This window comes from Mirounga leonina, unplaced genomic scaffold (assembly GCF_011800145.1).
Source record: "Mirounga leonina isolate KUSES-001 unplaced genomic scaffold, KU_Mleo_1.0 Mir_95, whole genome shotgun sequence".
Classification (NCBI taxonomy): Eukaryota; Metazoa; Chordata; class Mammalia; order Carnivora; family Phocidae; genus Mirounga; species Mirounga leonina.
This window is the reverse complement of record NW_023270865.1, coordinates 25,538,116-25,556,039: the sequence shown is the minus strand read 5'-3', so window position 1 is coordinate 25,556,039 and position 17,924 is coordinate 25,538,116. Positions and strand designations below refer to the sequence as shown.

General features: G+C 36.4%; 1 long non-coding RNA gene across 1 annotated transcript in view; it reads left to right on the top strand.

Annotated features, from left to right (window-relative positions):
• LOC118006260 overlaps positions 1–17,924 on the top strand; it is a 285,798-nt gene that overhangs the window by 25,004 nt on the left and 242,870 nt on the right. Inside the window, exon 4 of the long non-coding RNA XR_004678029.1 lies at positions 443–552. This is a non-coding gene — a long non-coding RNA (uncharacterized LOC118006260). The remainder of the gene's footprint in view (positions 1–442; positions 553–17,924) is intronic.

Below are 17,924 nucleotides of genomic sequence, written 5' to 3'. Positions count from 1 at the left end.
TCCATCCCAGGACCCCAAGATCATGACCTGAATCAAAGGCAGACACTTAACTGACTGAGCCACCCAGACGCCCCTGCTTTGTCTTTTAGATTACACATATAAGTGAAATCATATGGTATTTGTCTTTCTTTGTCTGACTTATTTTACTTAGCATGATGCCCTCTTAAGTTCATCAATGTTGTCACAAATGACAAGATCTCATTCTTTTTTATGGTTGAGTAATATTCCATCATATATATATGTTTATATATACACACCACATCTTCTTTATCCATGGGTCTATTGATGGACACTTATGTTGCTTCCATACCTTGACTATTGTAAACAATGCTGCAGTAAACATAGGAATGCATATATATTTTCAAATGAGTGTTTTCATTTTCTTTGGGTAAATACCAGTGGTGATCCTTTATTTTAAAAAACCTTGTCCCTTACTTTTTAGCTTCCTGATTCAATCATCTTCCTCTGCACTGAGCCAATGGCTAAGATGATGATGATCATAACAAAGTGAAGGAGGAGGAAGACTTAACCTGAGTAATAGCATATTTCAAGGTACAGAGGTTCTTCTTTTTTTTTTTTGTGGATGTTGTCATGAGGAATGTGAATTTTGGAAACACTGAACATATTCATTAAGTAGAGATGGAGAAAAGTTGTTGCTTCTGTATCCCATACTATGAAAGGAACATGTGGTCACCAAATGTAATGAAGTAGAACTCCAGGTTTTCACTGTTTTCAACTTTTGAACCTGTCTTTTGTCCCCAACCACCAGGTCCCTTTTGCATGTTACCCCCTCCCAGAATACACCCCACACCATTTCCAAGATGATGTTTTTAGACTCATGGCTGTATCTTCTTTTCTTTAGTCTTAGCCATTTGAAACAGAACTCCAATTTATAAAAGTTGTGAAGTATTTGGGGGTAATAATAGTGTCAGTTATTTTTTGTCTGTTCAGCTTTCTCAAACTTGAAGAAAATAAGCAATTTTGTGAAAATATGTAAATATGTATTATCTTCACCAGCTACTGCTTGACTTTCCTCTTCAGTCATTCTGGAACTCTGGGTCCAGTTCAAGCTCCTTTCCTGCTGGGCCTGTGTATATCCCCAGCTTTGGTCTCACATGCTGTAGACCATGTGCCCAGCTCCACTATTCCCTTTGCCAGATGCAGCCAGTTTTATAAATGAAATTATACATTTGAACCAGATGAGTTTGGCTTGGTGATTGGCCCTGTACATAGTCTACAATTTGGGTCAGACTTATGAACAGTTTGGTGAATTTGGCATCATATTTGGGGAAGTGTGGATTGTCTTAAAACTCCAGAGAGAAAGCTTTAGGATCTCAGACATTCCATCTTTTGTGAGCTTCCAGAAAAGGCCACCCTCAGCTGGCATGGAAGAGAGGGCTTATTTTCAAACTATTCAAGTCATGTTGTGACTAGAATTTGAAGTCTGGTACAAAACCATGAAAACTGAAGAGATAATTTGCACTGATCCTGGAATAAGCAGCTTCACTCTACTGTATAGTGACTCTGGTGTAGATGGTCCAGGAAGATATTTCTATCACCGAACCATAATTTTATGAAAGAGTTTACTTAAGCTATTTGTATTCCTTAGAATAAATGTCATTTCTAAAATGTGAGAAAAAATAAGTCCAAGTGAGTTAGTTGAGGGAAGACACTGGCCTGATCCCTTGTATCAATTAAAAGAGATTGGTAGGTTCCAAGGTATAGGATACCTCTGTGCTGCTGCTTGTTGGCTTTGGGAGGAATGAGACTTCAGTTAGGATCTCAGTGCTAAGGCCTGAGAAATTTTCCATCCCACATTTTTAAAGAATCATAAAGCAGCTTGAAAGAAAGCCTCACTCACTCACCCGGAAACCTCCACTGAAAATAAATAATTGAAACCATAGCTGAGCATGATTAATGAAGATACATTATAATAATTTATTATACTGTTTTTGGAGTGCTGTTTTTCCTCTATTTTTTCTCATCCGTCTCCTATATTACCTCTACTACTACTCTGGAGACTGAGCAAAACGCAGATGTTAAGAACATAAAGATATCAAAAAGTTAGTTTTGGCTGAGTTAGCAGTGACCACATTACAGATCTCAGATTTTCCCTCCCTTCATGTGGCTTTTTTGTAGGCTGGACAATAAATTTACTAGTATGAAGTTAATTCATATATGATCCAAACATGCTGCATTGGATAAAAGGGAGTAACTGTGGATAGGTCTGCAGGGAACTTCTAGATCAGACTCAAGTATGGATGGAGGGACCCTCAAATTTAGACGAAACTTTTCAAATCTGGCAAATGCTTTGCTAAAGACATTTGTAAAATTCTTAAAACAAATAAGAGAAAGTCCTCCTTTTGCCTAATTACCACATACATTTTCATAGAGGAAGTCTTATAAAGTAATTATAGTTCATTAATGCTGGTTCTATTCACCTGACTATATCTCTACCTTTTGGTTATGGTATTGCCTTTTTAACATTAAAGAACCTTCTAATTGCACCACCTACCCCTTGCATTTATAAAGCCTTGATGTTTAAAAGTGTTTAATTTCATACAGATGATCTAAATTCATCCTAAAATTGTGCTAAAATGGTGTTTCTTATTTAGATTGTTAAAGTTCTTGTCTAGCAAAGAAGGGCTTCTGTAGTTTTTTTTATCTCAAAAGAGTATATTTAGAGCAATGATTCTGAACCTTGGCTTCACATTAGAATCATCTGAGGAGCTTTAAAATATTCTGATGTTCAGGCTGTACCCCAGACCACTTAAATCAGAATTTTAGGACATGGTACCATAGTACTTTCCCTAGATGATTTCAATGTGTAGAAATCATCCCTAGATAATTTCAAGGTTGAGACTACTGATTTAGAAAGGTAGCACATTGTGATGAAACCAGTTCCTTGGTTGGCATTCCATTTCCAGCACTAAATTCACTCATTCAAAAATATTTGAACATCTAATAAAAAAACAAAATTCCTAATATACATTGGTACATTCAATATATGGGTGGAATTGTTATAGTAATGATAATATCTATTAATAAAAGTATTTTATGAATGGCATTATACACATATAGATACACAGATATATTAGTTTAATTAGATTGCATTTTAAGTGCCTTGCTATGCTTCACCGTTAAATTATGTATGCTGCATTCATAAGGATGACAAAACCAAATAGACATATCTCACCCACCTTTGAGCAGGTTTTTACCTTGTACTTCCCTTAAAGTGACTATTTTAATTTTACTTTGGATTATATACATATTATCTTTAGCAATGCAGGGAAAAATTTATTCTTTGTTATATGCTAAACTCTAAGCTTCTTGAAAATAGAAAATGTTTTCTTACTCATGCTGGCCTCCTTCTCTTAGCATGGTGCATCACTCTCCATGATGCTAGCATGTAACCTGTTTTCTATAGCCAATGTTATAAATAGGTTGCATTATATTGGTTTGGCCATATTGGGGAGGTGATTAAAGGTAGGATATTGGATGAATTATAAATTGTACATCCATTTGGCTATGTGTGTGTGTGTGTGTGTGTGTTTGGAAAGAGATTTTCTATTAAAAGAAACTGTGCTTAGCTTAGTTTGTTCCTTGGCTCATGGTCTCTTGCAGTAGGCATTTTCCTTAGGGTTGTCAGAAGACTGATCTTGTGGGTGGTCTGCCATACTGAATTTGGGAACTAAGATCTCAGATCCAAGGCCCTCATCCCATAATGCCAGCAGACGGTACAGTCCATCAACACCTAATTACTTCCTAGTAGTTTGAACCCACAATCTTTTTTGGTTTGGTACCAGAATCAACTTCAGAAGATGTTGAAGAAAGAATGTCTGGAATTGGGAGCCTAAATATGTAGACTTTCCTTTGGGAGGTGATTGATCAGAAGAACATTTGTTATCCACAGTACTTACAAATGACAACTTTGAGGAGGAAAGGCTCTCTGACCTCATGGCAACTGTTGCTGTCCACTAAAATTTCTGCTCTGATTGCTTTTTAATAAGAATTTGAGATGGAAACCAGTTAATTAAAAAGATATAGTCCTTTTAACTATCAACTGGCTGTACCTCTAACCACCCTGCACCAGACTGCACTTGCAGCTATGTCTCCACAGAACTGAATCCATGACCTGTTCTACAGTAACTTAGGGGAGACTCTAAAACAAGGGTAGGGAGTGTTTCTGAAAAATGGTCTTTTAAAACAAAGAAAATATTTTTTTAAAGAGTGATGAAATACAAGAGTATCCATAGTTTTTGCTTTTCTCTAATAAATTTATAGCCATGTAGAACATGATATAAAAATGCTAGGAACTATAAATGGGCTAAATTATTTTATTCTGCTATTATGGGGAAATCACTCTCAACAAATTTTATATCCTAATTAATATCACAAACCCCACAACACCCACAAAGACAAAAGCCATGTAAATCTATTTAGGAGGCAGAAGCAGAAAAATAGTGGTAGATAGATGACAACTTCCTCCTTCTCTTAATGCCCTAAGGAAACATATTGGTTTCCTATAGAGGGACTGACTAGCTTTCTTCTAATATGTATTAATTATTTTATTAAAGTTATGCTTAACAGAGTAATATGACTGTGTATAAAATTGTGCTGAAGATATTTCACCATTGCCAGAGGAGATGTTGGTCCTAATCAGTATCAACCCTAAGTATATATGAGCATCTTCTAGTAAAACTAAGTTAATTTTTGAAAGGAAAAAGGTACATTTAATCCTGATTCTTAAAGCTAATTTAAAGAATAAAAATCCTTTAGGTCTGAAAAGTAATACTGATTGTCAGCAAATATTGTTAATTTGGACGTGTTACATGGACTAGGAGATATTGAAAAAGGAAGAAAGGAATCTGAAGTTTCCATACCACAAATATCAATCAATATTTAGAATTTGAATGTATCAGAATTCCAAAATAATTCTTCAATCAATAGTTTCTGGTATATATCTTACCTGAGGAAAGAAGAGGCAAGAGCCTGTTGAAAGAACAACTTAATGGTACTATTTCCCATCCCCACCCAAATACCTATGTGAAGACCTATTCCTTCTTCACAATGGTATTCAGACATCTCTGATGTACAGATTTTTGCATTCACATAACAAATTTCTCCTGGTTTTCCCCCACTATTAATCAGCTACTCCTGATTTGCTGCTATCAATCAAATATTGCATCATTAATCCATTTAGAATAAAAGTGTAATACATTTTGTAGTAAAATTTTGTTAAATCCAAAAGATCCTGTTTATCCCTGTATGATGGGAAAACACCTGCATTTTATTTTATTTTATTTTTTTAAGATTTTATTTATTTATTTGACAGAAAGAGACACAGCGAGAGAGGGAGCACAAGCAGGGGGAGTGGGAGAGGGAGAAGCAGGCTTCCTGCCGAGCAGGGAGCCCGATGCGGGGCTCGATTCCAGGACCCTGGGATCATGACCTGAGCTGAAGGCAGACGCTTAACGACTGAGCCACCCAGGTGCCCCAAAACACCTGCATTTTAGAGGGTCATTCTAACTAAGTCTAAGAACACCCCACTTGACATTGTAATGCAAATAATTTTTGAAAACCACAGTTTTTTAAAAACAAAACCCAATTAATGCTATAACTGAAGAGACACAAAGCAAAATGCAAGCCAATGCAAGCCACATCATTTTTTTCTAAGAGTTGCAAAATTCAATTAGAAGAATTTTTTTTTTTTAGAAGAATATTTTAAATGGTGTTTTAAGGTGTTTTAAGATTAGCCTTGGGTCTTCCTCTAGACTTTATAATATATATTTTGTAAACTATTTCCTCTGTTCACCCTCATCTTTCCTCACATTTAGCACTGATTTAGATTATTTGGAATGGAAAGGTTTCCCTTTCTTTAAACAGATCTTTCTAGAAGGGAAGTTTTACTGGACTCCCTTCCTAATTGGTAAGAGATACTATGTAATTCTCAGTATTCCCCACCAAGAACTTTACTAGCATGATTGATCTATTTGGCGTTAATCTTCCCTTTACTCTGTTTTGTGATCTAGCGTATGTTGGGGCCGTGCCTGAGAGAGCCATAGCACCAGTTTCTACCATAAAAATATTCACTTCTAGTGAAGTTTTCAAGTTCAGCTTCTTACTGTTTGTATGAAGACAAAATATAGCTGACCCAAAGATATTCTAATAGCACATCGTGGGAAGACCAACCAGCCAAAAACATCATCTGATGTTCATTTTGTTCCCTAGTTTAAGGAGAGAAAAGCAAATCACACCTTATATGTAATGCCATAAATGTGCTTTCTTTGGTCGATTATGAAGAGCGGCATTGGATTTTAATACGTTGATCTTTGACTTGTGGGGGTGAGACATTTTATAATCATCTGATCATCTGGTTTGCTTCCAGTGTAATCATTAATTAAGGTATAAAAACATAATGAAGGCAACATGGAAAGTATTAATATTAATATATGACATTTACTGAATGTCAGCATTGCCCTAGGAATTGTACAAAGCACAAAATTAAAGTGCCTGCCAGTTAGCTTAGCATACATCTGCCAAATTTTTTAAGCAATTATAAATTTTTTTAAAAGACCTAGAAAGTGTCTTTATAATCAAAAAAATTTGGCTAATCCTTTCACCAAAGTCCTTTATCATTGATCTATTTTAATAGTAACTGCTTAGAAATACTATTTCCATTGTCTTAATAAGTGTGCCAGAGTGAACTGGAATAACTAAATCTTCCTGTCAAATTAGCAATGGAATGAGGGGTGAGGGGTGAATAAAAAGCCCTAACAAAAACTAATTTTAGGGGTGCCTGGGTGGCTCAGTCGGTTAAGCATCTGTCTTCGGCTCAGGTCATGATCCCAGGGTCCTGGGATCAAATCCCACATCAGGCTCCCTGCTCAGCAGGGAGTCTGCTTCTCCCTCTCCTGTTCCCCCTGCTTGTGTTCACTCTCTCTCTCGATGTCAAATAAATAAATAAAATCTTAAAAAAAAAACTAATTTTAATCTTAAGAGCCAACTAAAGGCGAGATTGTGTCTCATCCTAATAAGCCTTTTGGTGTAAGTCACTGTATGTTACTATATGTTCCCTAGCTGAAACAGATTGTGAGCATGAGGCTGATTTTTGAATTCTGCAGTGATTTCACTGACCACATATTCACAAAAAGGGAAAGCCAATAACTATGCTTACAAGTACTTTCTGTGCTTTTAAAGTATAGAAGTCCTATCTCCCTTTTTCTATTTATGACTAAATTGATCCCCGCCCCCCCCCAAAAAAAGGAGGAGGAGGACGAGGATGGGAATTGGGGAAAGAGGCAGAGAAGTCAGTCCACATATGCTACCTGTTTTCTTCACTCACTCTTCTTATTCCCAACTTGACATCCACTCTTACAGGGGAAACGGTTAGACGTCTGCTTTCAGCTCAGGTCATGATCCCAGGGTCCTGGAATCGAGCCCCGCATCAGGCTCCTTGCTCGACGGGGAGCCTGCTTCTCCCTCTACTGTTCCCCCTGCTTGTGCTCTCTCATTCTCTCTGTCAAATAAATTAATAAAATCTTTATTTAAAAATCTCTTCTAAACTTTGATTACCAAATCGAAAGGCTTTTACATAGTCTTTACTTTTTTACTTTTACTTAGTCCTTGTTTTCATGCAGAATATGAAACAGTTGACACTCAGTTGATACCGTTGAACAGCCTCTTACTAATTTCTCTTTCCAAGGCTTTGTGACACTGCTTTCTCCTGGGGTTGCATTGCCATCTTCTTTTAATATCCTTTACTGCCTCCTTATCTTTTTCCACCCTCTAAACAGGCATTTCTATAAATTCTATTCTTGATGTCTTATTTACTTTGTCTTCAGCAACTCCTTTTATTCCTGTGCTCACCATATGAATTTAACTGTGAGGTCTAGTCCACACCTCTGTGATCTCCCTCTTGTCCCTCTGCTCCAATCACACTGTCCTTTTTGGCATATCTTGTATTTGTCAACACAGCTCTCACCTCAGAGGTTTTGCATTTGATGCTCTCTTTACTTGGACTGTTCTTCCCCCAAGTATCTGAATGGCTTGTTTCCTCATCTCCTTCAGCTCTCTGCTGAAATGTAACCTTACAGGTAAGGTTGTAAAACAGTAATTCTTACTCTCCACCCTCACTTTCCTGTCTTATGTTTCTCTATGCTATTTAATACTATCAGAAATATACATTTTTTGTTTGCTTATCATCTGTCTCCCCATCCTGTAATATGTACCTCATAAAGGCTGGAATCTTTATCTGTTTTGTTCACTGCTATATTCTCAGTGCTTAGAACTGTGCCTGGCACAAAATAGGCCTCAGTAAATATTTGTTGCATGAATGAATGAGTTAGCAGAGTTATAAGAAAGTCAAACTCTTCATAGCTGATGCCATAGGGATAATTGCAGTGGGGCATCTTTGTGGGTCACCTTTCAGACTATGGTATGAAGATTTGTGTGGAAGTGATTTATCAAGGCACTTCTCTAGAGATACTGCTGGAGAAAACAGAAATAATTAGGCAGGAGATAGCCCTGAAACTGACTCCAGTGCTTTTGCCTGGAAAGCTCCTTACAGGTGAGATAAATTAGTCAAACATCAGTTTTATAACAGTCCTGAGTTCAGCTGAATTAATACTTTTATCATTAACAATCTGAATTTTATTAATATGGCCAAACACAGTTTATTAAGAAAATCAGTAACGTGTGGAAGCCAACTAAGATTTTAAAATTTCATGGTCTTGGCAGGTCTTTTTTTTTTTTTTTATGTTATGTTAGAGTACATAGAATACATAGAGTACATTATTAGTTTTTGATGCAGTGTTCCATGATTCATTGTTTGCGTATAACACCCAGTGCTCCATGCAGTACGTGCCCTCCTTAATACCCATCACCAGGCTAACCCAGCCCCCCACACCCCTCCCCTCTAGAACCCTCAGTTTGTTTCTCTGAGTCCATAGTCTCTCATTTTGCCAATAACCAAATGATACGCCACTACAGATCACAAGGTTCTTATTTTGAATTTTCACTACATTCATACTGGACTCTTCTAAGACCAGCATATGGTCTCCCCATTATTTTTTATGTCCATAGGCCCATAAATCCCATGAAACAAAAAAAGTCTTCATAAAAATATTCTGTCAAAAGGCTTTCTGTTAACAAAACTAATTCTTTTTTTACACTCCTGAAAATTTGTCATAAAATTCAGAACTCTCTGAAGTCTGGTTAATTCACAGAACATTAGCTTGCTTTCAAGAAAGCAAATATCACAGTGAGTTCAAAGTAAAATTTTCGGGCACAAGAGTATATAGCCATGTCAGAAAAGGCTTTATTTTAAAATACTTCCTTTGAGGAACATTTGTCTAGACATGTCTTCTTGCCTCATGTGAAATTAATAGCTTAAAAAGAACTCTGTGAATGGTTCCAAATGCAAACTTTAAAATTGTTGAATAACTTAATAAGGATGCATTTCATTCCTGGTTTACCAAATATGGTTTTGACAATGCTTCCAACAGTCAAGATGGTTTCTGTAATGGAAAATGCCACATTATTTAATAATAATGGCACCCTAAAAGGACTGTAAATGCTCTTTAAGATATTACCTGCACAGACCATCTATTTAGTATTAGAAAAATAAGCTGATTAGAGTGTCTTTTGAAATCATTAATGGAGTAGAGAAAGGTTTTCTAACTTAGAAAAAGTCCTAAGTCACAGAAAAAGTCTGAGCCTTTCCTCTATTAGCAAACAGAACTGTTCATCTGTGCAAGAATTGAGTGAAATAGCATTCGTCTTTATGACATGGGCACACACTTTGATGGAGAAAGTAGACTCACTGAAATTCTACACACAGTATCTGTGTCTCAGATACTCTTGCATTTCTTGTCTTATTCAGTCCTCAAAAACAACCTTGTCAGATAGGGATAATTATGTGTATATTACTGATTTAAAAAAAAAAAACTTCTAAGAGATTCAGAGACTTGTGGCCAAACTGGAATTTGAACCCAGGTCTTATGACTCCATAGCCAGTGTTCTTTCCCCTAAACCACACTATCCCATGAGTCTATCCAGTTACCTGAGGCGAGAAATGGTATTCACAATCCCTTGGTCAAAAAATATCATTAGCACTGTCACAGATTTCAGTACTCCACCCATATTCCTTCAGAAACTTCTCACAGAAATGTTTATATTCTCTCTGCCTGTTCCAGATTCTATGGCTGTGTAACAAATTACCCCACAATTCAGTGGCAGAAGACCAACCACTTATTATGCTCAGGGATTCTGCAGTTCAGGAGTTTGAACCAGGCATGGCAGGGACAAATGGCCTCTGTCGATGATGTCTGGGCCATCAGCCAGAAGGCTGAGGGATGGAATTATTGGAAATCCACTTTATTCACATGTCTGTGGTTGATGCTGACTACAGGTTTAAATCTTAGTTGGAGCTGTCAGCCAGACATCTCCATGTGGCCTGGGCTTCCTCATTACATGGTACTTCAGTTCTAAGGGCAAGACTAGCCCAAGAGGAGTCAGAATCAGTCGGTGTAACACCTTCTTGAAGCTAGCCTTGGATTCACACAGTGTTAGTTCTGCTACATTTTGTTCATTAGAAGTGAGTCATTAAGGCAAGCCCATATTTAAAAGAAGAAGAATTTGACTCCCTTTTGTGGGCAGAGTTTTGGAGAATTTGTGAAGATTAAAATTTTTAAATTACCACAGTGCTCCTCCACCTGGCTTTGGAGTGCTTTTGCTTGCAAGAGCCTGCCCTCTGACTCCCCAGGAGGATTGCCCTCAGGTCGAGTTACTTTGTTTCCAAGCCAGAAGCACCTGAAAGTTGATATGAGGAAACCCTTTTTCACAGGGTAGAACATAACTCACATTCTGATCCCGCAGATTCCAAAGAAGCTACCCTCCACAGAGCTTTGCTTAAAAACACACCCTTGTTTGGTTTCTTTTTTCCCCCTTAATACATTTTTGTACACAAATTTTCATCTCATGGTCCTTTCCCTGGGAACTCAACGTATGACAGGGATGACTAGCATATCTGCAAAATGATTCTGACTTTGAAAGGCAAATTCTGATGGTACCATCTTTGCTGTCCTAATCTGCCCCCAACATGTAGCACATAGTCATATATTCTAAAGGGTTTTGCCAAGATTTATTAATTCACAGATTCTGACCATCACAAAATATTTGGAAATACATTATATTTTAAAGATCTGAGCCTCTTTTGATTGTTGAGAGGTTCAACAAGTACTTTTATTAAGCTTTCTTCTCTAGTTAATTTCCTAAAGACATACTCTCTTTGTAGTAGAGCTTTAGATTTCTCTGAGCAATCAGTTGAGCTTTCTCCCAGTAATTGCATTTGCATACATTATTTGTGCATTAAAGCAGAGAAAAAATATGTTCAATAGAATTTCCTTTGAAAGGCAGTGGATATGACAATGTGGATTATAGGTGCCATCACTAAAGACAGAGATGCAGTCATATGTAGTGAATAAGTACTTATGGAAGAAACAGCATAAAGAAGGGAGAGAGAGCAGAAGGAAAAGGAAAAGTGAAAGAGCAGGAGAGAAAATGGAGGGGAGAGTGAGGAGAGAAAAGAAGGAAAGGGGGTAGCAAAGAGAAGGTGACAGTATACTTTTCAGTGATTTCTTCACAGTGATCTCAGAATTTTTCATTAAATCTACAAATCATAATGTGGTTCATGTGTTTGGGTTTCCTGCAGAAGCAGGAATGGAGAAAAATTTTGTGTTAAGTTTGTGCAAGATGCTGAATCTAATTGATGCTGGAATGAAAACAAAAGATCCACTAGATGTTTGTCAGATATTTGCAGAGGTCATTGGGAGGCCACTGGACATTCCAGGTTCTGAAACTGGGGGTTTGGCACACTCTGTAAGGGTCAGGGAAGTCCCAATGACATCTGGGTTACATTTGTTTTTTCTCTATGAAGGGATGAGAGCAAAATGCCTTGTCATCACTGGAACCGCCACAGAGTAGCCTGGCATAATGATAAACTTTTTAATCTACTTTATGAAGGTGGTTCAGTCTGGATGTCTCTCAGGATTGTTGCCTTCAAATTTTTAATTTAGTGAAAACCTATGGCAACTCACAATTTCTACTTAAAGCAGCACTTGTGGTTCAATGAGTGAGAAGTTTTCCCAAACTAAATTTTCTAGAATCATCATTATTAAGTGGCAGTGTTGTAGTATAGATTGAGAATATTCCCTATTTCTTGTGCTTTCAGAAATATCTAGAAGGCAGGTAAATCATGTTACTTTGCCCATTTTTAATGAAATTTAATTTTCACTTGCCAGTGGTTCCAAAACAAACCCCTGAACTACCAATAGTTCATACTTCTAACAGCAATGTAGAAGCAGTGTGGAATTAGAAGTTAAATTCAGAGACATTCATTTTGGTGATACCTGGCCTACCAGTCAGGGTTCTTTGACATAGTCAAAAGGGTTGAATTGAGTAAATTTTGGAAGAGGTTATTTATAGAGCTGTAAGCAGGGCCAGGGCAACCAGAAAGGTGTGACTGAAGTACACAGGGACTATTAACAACAAGAAACCATTGTCACTACCGAGGCCTGAAGAGGCAACAACAGACAACAGTTCTACCAACAGACGCTGATGAGAACTAAAACTGGGGGAAAAGGCTACCTGAGAGGAACCGTGGCCTTAGGGGCTCAGCAACTACAAAAACTGTAGTACAACAGGGAGAGAACAGAGGAATGAATATCCCAATCTTTTTCCAATCTCCCACTGGTGCTGCTCATTGGCAAAACCTAAAAGAAAGCCAGAGAATAAAGGGCCTTGGTTAACTACTCCATAGAGGTCAGCTCCCAGCCCAAAACAAGGCAGAAAAGCTGAGAAATTAGGGGAAGGAGGTTGCTAGCAAATGGAAAATAACCAACATATCATGTTTAGAATATCATTAAAATTGACTGTTTCTTTTTTCCAATGCTGTAGGAAGCTCTCGTTTCTTTTAAACCTACCAACTACTTTTACCCCACCTGAGTTTTACCAGGTTGAAATAAACATGAAACTACGGGACAAAATTGGATAGAACTATATTGTTAGGGGAAAAAATCCTAAAATAATTTACACACTTATAAGTTCCTAACTGACTTGAAGCTTCAGTAGTGAAAATAACATGCAAACAGAAATCGAATGCAGGAGAAAGTTCTAGCTCTACCTAGAACCTAAAACCTAGGCCTCCAGTCAGATTTGGGAGGGACCTCAGAACACACCATCCATCTCCCTTGTTCTCCATGAGACAGCGTGATCTGAACATGTTGCACAACTAGAGCTATTGAATTTTAACAGCTCTTGTGTCATGCTTAGTAAAGGAATACTCTCACCTCAAAATGCAGACATGTATAAGTTTAAAATTCCTACATGAAATACTTTGGACATCTTATACAATAAGATACTGTTGGATCTACTAAGCTCATAAATTGACATTTCTTTGTATAAGAAGCTTATTTGATTGCAAGTATTAATAATAATGCTTCATTAAGAAATTAGAAATCTGAAATGCTAAACCAGAAGGGATGCTGGAACTAAAGGTATAAACTAAGGCTTACAATCACCCCTGTGTTCACTAGGAGGTATAATTCATCAAACTTATGATTATCAAAATGACAAATACACAGATATTCTTTACTCTTTGGCCATGTCCACACATTAAATCCATGTGCCAAATGGGAGTCCTTTTTTATTGTTATTATAGTGGTTGATCATTAATATTTGATCAGATATGTTTGAAAAGAATAGAACAGCTCTACATAATATGTCATCAGGGAAGTACACATTAAAACGATGATGAGATACCACTATATGCCCTATTAGAATGGCCAAAATCTGAAACACTGACAAAACTAAATCCTGGTGAGGATGGGGAGCAACAGGAACTCTCATACTTTGCTGGTGGGTATGCAAAGTGGAATAGCCATTTTCAAAGACAGTTTGGTGGGGTTTTTTTTACAAAATTAAAAATTCTTACTATACGATGCAACAAATGCACTTCTTAGTATTTACCTAAGGGAGCTGAAAGCTTATGTCCACACAAAAACCTACACGCAGATGTTTATAGCAGCTTTGTTCATAATTGTCAAAGCTTGGAAACTACCAAGATTTTTTCAGTGGGGGGATGGATAAACTGCAGTACATCCACACAATGAAATATTATTCAGCACTAAAAATAAATGAGCTATCAAGCCATGAAAAGACACAAAGAAACCTTAAATGCACATTACTAAGTGAAAGAAACCAATCTGAAGAGGCTATATACTGTATGATTCCAACTATATCACATTCTGGAAAAGGCTAAACTATAGAGATAGTAAAAAGATCACTGGTTGCCAGAGCACAGAGGATTTTTGGAGCAGTGAAAATACTCTGTATGTATTATAATGATGCAAATATTTCATTATACATTTGTCCAAATCCATAGAATGTACAACATCAGGAGTGAATCCTAAGGTAAACTATGGACTTTAGGTGATTATGATATGTCAATGTAGATTCATTCTTGGAAAAAAAAAGTACCATTCTGGTGAATGATAATGAGGAAGACTATGCATGTGTGTGGGTATGAAGTATATGAGAAATCTCAGTACCTCCTTCTCAATTGTAGCAAACCTAGAACTGCTCTAAAAAAATACAGTGTTTTAAAAAATTGAACTTTCAAGGAGCATGAGGTATATATTCCCTGCTGAGTTTGGTGTCTGGAGGCTCTGTATTCTTAATCAATGGAACTCTTTGACCTTATATAATTAGGAACTCGGGGTCAATCACTATCCAGACTGCCACAGACTAATGTACTCTAAATTTCTGGTTTTCTATTCAATAATAATTAAAGATTGTACTCACCCATATCAGTATTTTCAGAGTATAAAATTTCTCAGGTCATAGAAGAAAGAGGTAAACTTAAAATCAATTAGATATGAAACATAAAAAGTTGTACAGGGACGATTTGATTTCTGTTGATCTCATGGCCTCTTTAACTTTGCCAGTATATAAACCTACCCTCACTTGGTTCCCACTACCATAGGAATATTCTCTATAGATGTTTTAGATTTTCTTAGAGCAAGATGCTGAATTGATAAACATCTTGCAAGGAAGAGAAAGACATTAAAAGGTGGAGATGAGAAGGTTCCAAAGATGAAGTAGGCTACCTTCTAAATTTTGCCTAAGGACTCATTGTTGAGCTCTGATGTATGGACTGCTCACCATAGTATTAAACCAAACTGGGAAAATAAGTCCACCAGAGATTGACTTGACCCATTTTAGTTGTATAATAACAACTTCACATTTTCAAATTCTGGTATAGTTGTTTCTGTAGTGAAGCCCACAAGAGATTTTAGCATCTGAACTTTTAGTATCAAAGTTCATATAAATGGTTACCTGCTCCAAGATGGAATTCTTGGTATTTCTAAAATACTTTCCTTTAATGATATAATATTTATCTTTTTTGGGGGGGAAGGCATAGAGGGAGAGGGAGAGAGAGAATCCCAAGCAAGCTCCATGCCCAGTTCAGAGCCCAATGTAGGGCTCGATCTCACAACCCTGAGATCATGACCTGAGCTGAAATCAAGAGTCAGATGCTTAACTGACTGAGCCACCCAGGCACCCATATAATATTTATCTTTTACTGAGGTACAAATGAGGAAAAAACCATCCTCATTCCCTTACCCCTTTCCATTCCCCTAAATAGTTGTTTTTCTGCTGAAATGAATGGAATTCTACAAATTCCCAAGTCTTCCAAAATAATGCAGTTTTTTTTAATTAAGTTCAACTAGCCAACATATAGTACATCATTAGTTTTTGATGTAGTGTTCAATGATTCATTAGTTGTGTATAACACCAATTTATATGACAGACACATCTTTTCCTTAAATTGGGTGAACATTTTCATTTACTCAATGGGAAAAATATAAATAAAAGTGTGTAGGGAAATATTACATGCTTCCTGATTAGGAACATTATGAATTGCTCAAAACAGTTTTAGATCCTCTTGAATCGACTTTATTGTCCTTTCATCTGCCTCACACTTTAGTGGAAATGTTTTCTCTAAGAGCCTTCCTGACTATGCTGATTCCTCAAAAAAGCTTTTTCCAAATATCTTTTCATAATTGATTTCTAATTTAATTTTCTTATTGTCAGAGACTATGCTTGGTTTGATTTCAGCCTTTTAAAATTTGTTGAGACTTGTTTTATGGGCCACAAGAACATAAAACTATTGTTATTCTATAGAATGTCTATAAGTATGAAATAGGTAAGATGGTTGACAGTATTGTTCACATCTTTATAATCTTATTCATTTCATGTATGTATGTTTGAATAATTGCTGAGAAAAGAGAATTGAAACCTGCAGCTAAAACTGTAGATTTGTATAATTTCTCCTTTCAGGTTTGTCATTTTTCACCTCATGAATTTTGAAGCTCTGTTATGGGGGATGTGCACATTTAGAATTAATGTGGCACCTTTAATTAATGTGGGCACCTTTCCTGGCCCATTTTTAATTGACCTATTTATCATTGTGAAATATATCTCTTTATCTTTGATAATATACCTTATTTGAAAGCCATTTTGTCCAATGTTAAAATAGCCACTCCAGCTTTCTTTCTACTAGCTGCTCATGGCATTTATATATCCATCATTTTACTTTAAATCTATCTGTGACCTTATGTTAGAAGTGGTTTACTTTTAGACAGATATAGTGGAATCTTGCTGTTTTATCCATAATGACAACCGCTGCCCTTTACTTGGAGTATTTAGGCTGTATCATTTTAATGTAATTATCAATGCTGTTGAGTTTAGAACTACCAACTTTCTATTTTTTACTTTTCCCAATTTTTGCCCTTTTCCTGCCTTTTTAAAAAATTAAGTATTTTCTAGAATTCAGTTTTATCTCTACTACTAGCTTATTCATTTTTAGTGGCTTCTTTAGGTTTTACAGTGTAGGTTTTTAATTTACCTATCACGTTCTACCATCAAATAATATTATACCACATATGTATAAGAACCTCACAACACTACATATATATTCCCCCATCTCTTTGCTATTGTTGTCATCTATTCTGTTTCTATATGTTACAAATCTCAGTAATTATTTTTACTTGAAACAATTATCTTTTAAAGATAATTTTAAATGCTAAATATCAACTTCTTACCCACATTTTTACTATTTGTGGCATTTTTCATTCCTTTGTGTAGATATAGTTTTCTATTTGGTGTCATTTTCCTTCTACTTGAAGAATATCTTTTAACATTTCAAATAGTATAAGTCCTCTGATAATGCTTTTACTGGTACTGCTTTTTCCTTTAGGTTTAATAGAATTTTTATCTTTCATTTTAGAAGGATATTTTTGCATAGTATTCCATGTGGATAGATTTTTTTTTTCTTTGAACACGTAAACGAATCTTTTTATTTTACGTTGGCTTACATAGTTGAAGCAAGCATTCTGTGGATCCTTATCTTTGTTCCTTTCTATGTTCTCTTTGTTCTTTTTTATGTCTTTTTTTCTTTAGTTGCTTTAAAATTTTTCATTTCAGTGCCTGTTTACAGCAATTTGTGATTTGCTTTAGTATGGTTTTCTTTGTGTTTATCCTGCCTGGAGCTTATTGAGATTTTAGATCTGTAAGTTTATAGCTTTCATCAAATGTGGCAAATTTGGGACCATTACTTTTTTTTTTTTTTAAAGATTTTATTTATTTATTTGACAGAGAGAGAGATAGCGAGAGCAGGAACACAAGCAGGGGGAGTGGGAGAGGGAGAAGCAGGCTTCCCGCCGAGCAGGGAGCCCGATGTGGGACTCGATCCCAGGACCCTGGGATCATGACCTGAGCCGAAGGCAGACGCTTAACGACTGAGCCACCCAGGCACCCGGGACCATTATTTTTTTAACATTTTTTTAGGTCACTTTCCCCTC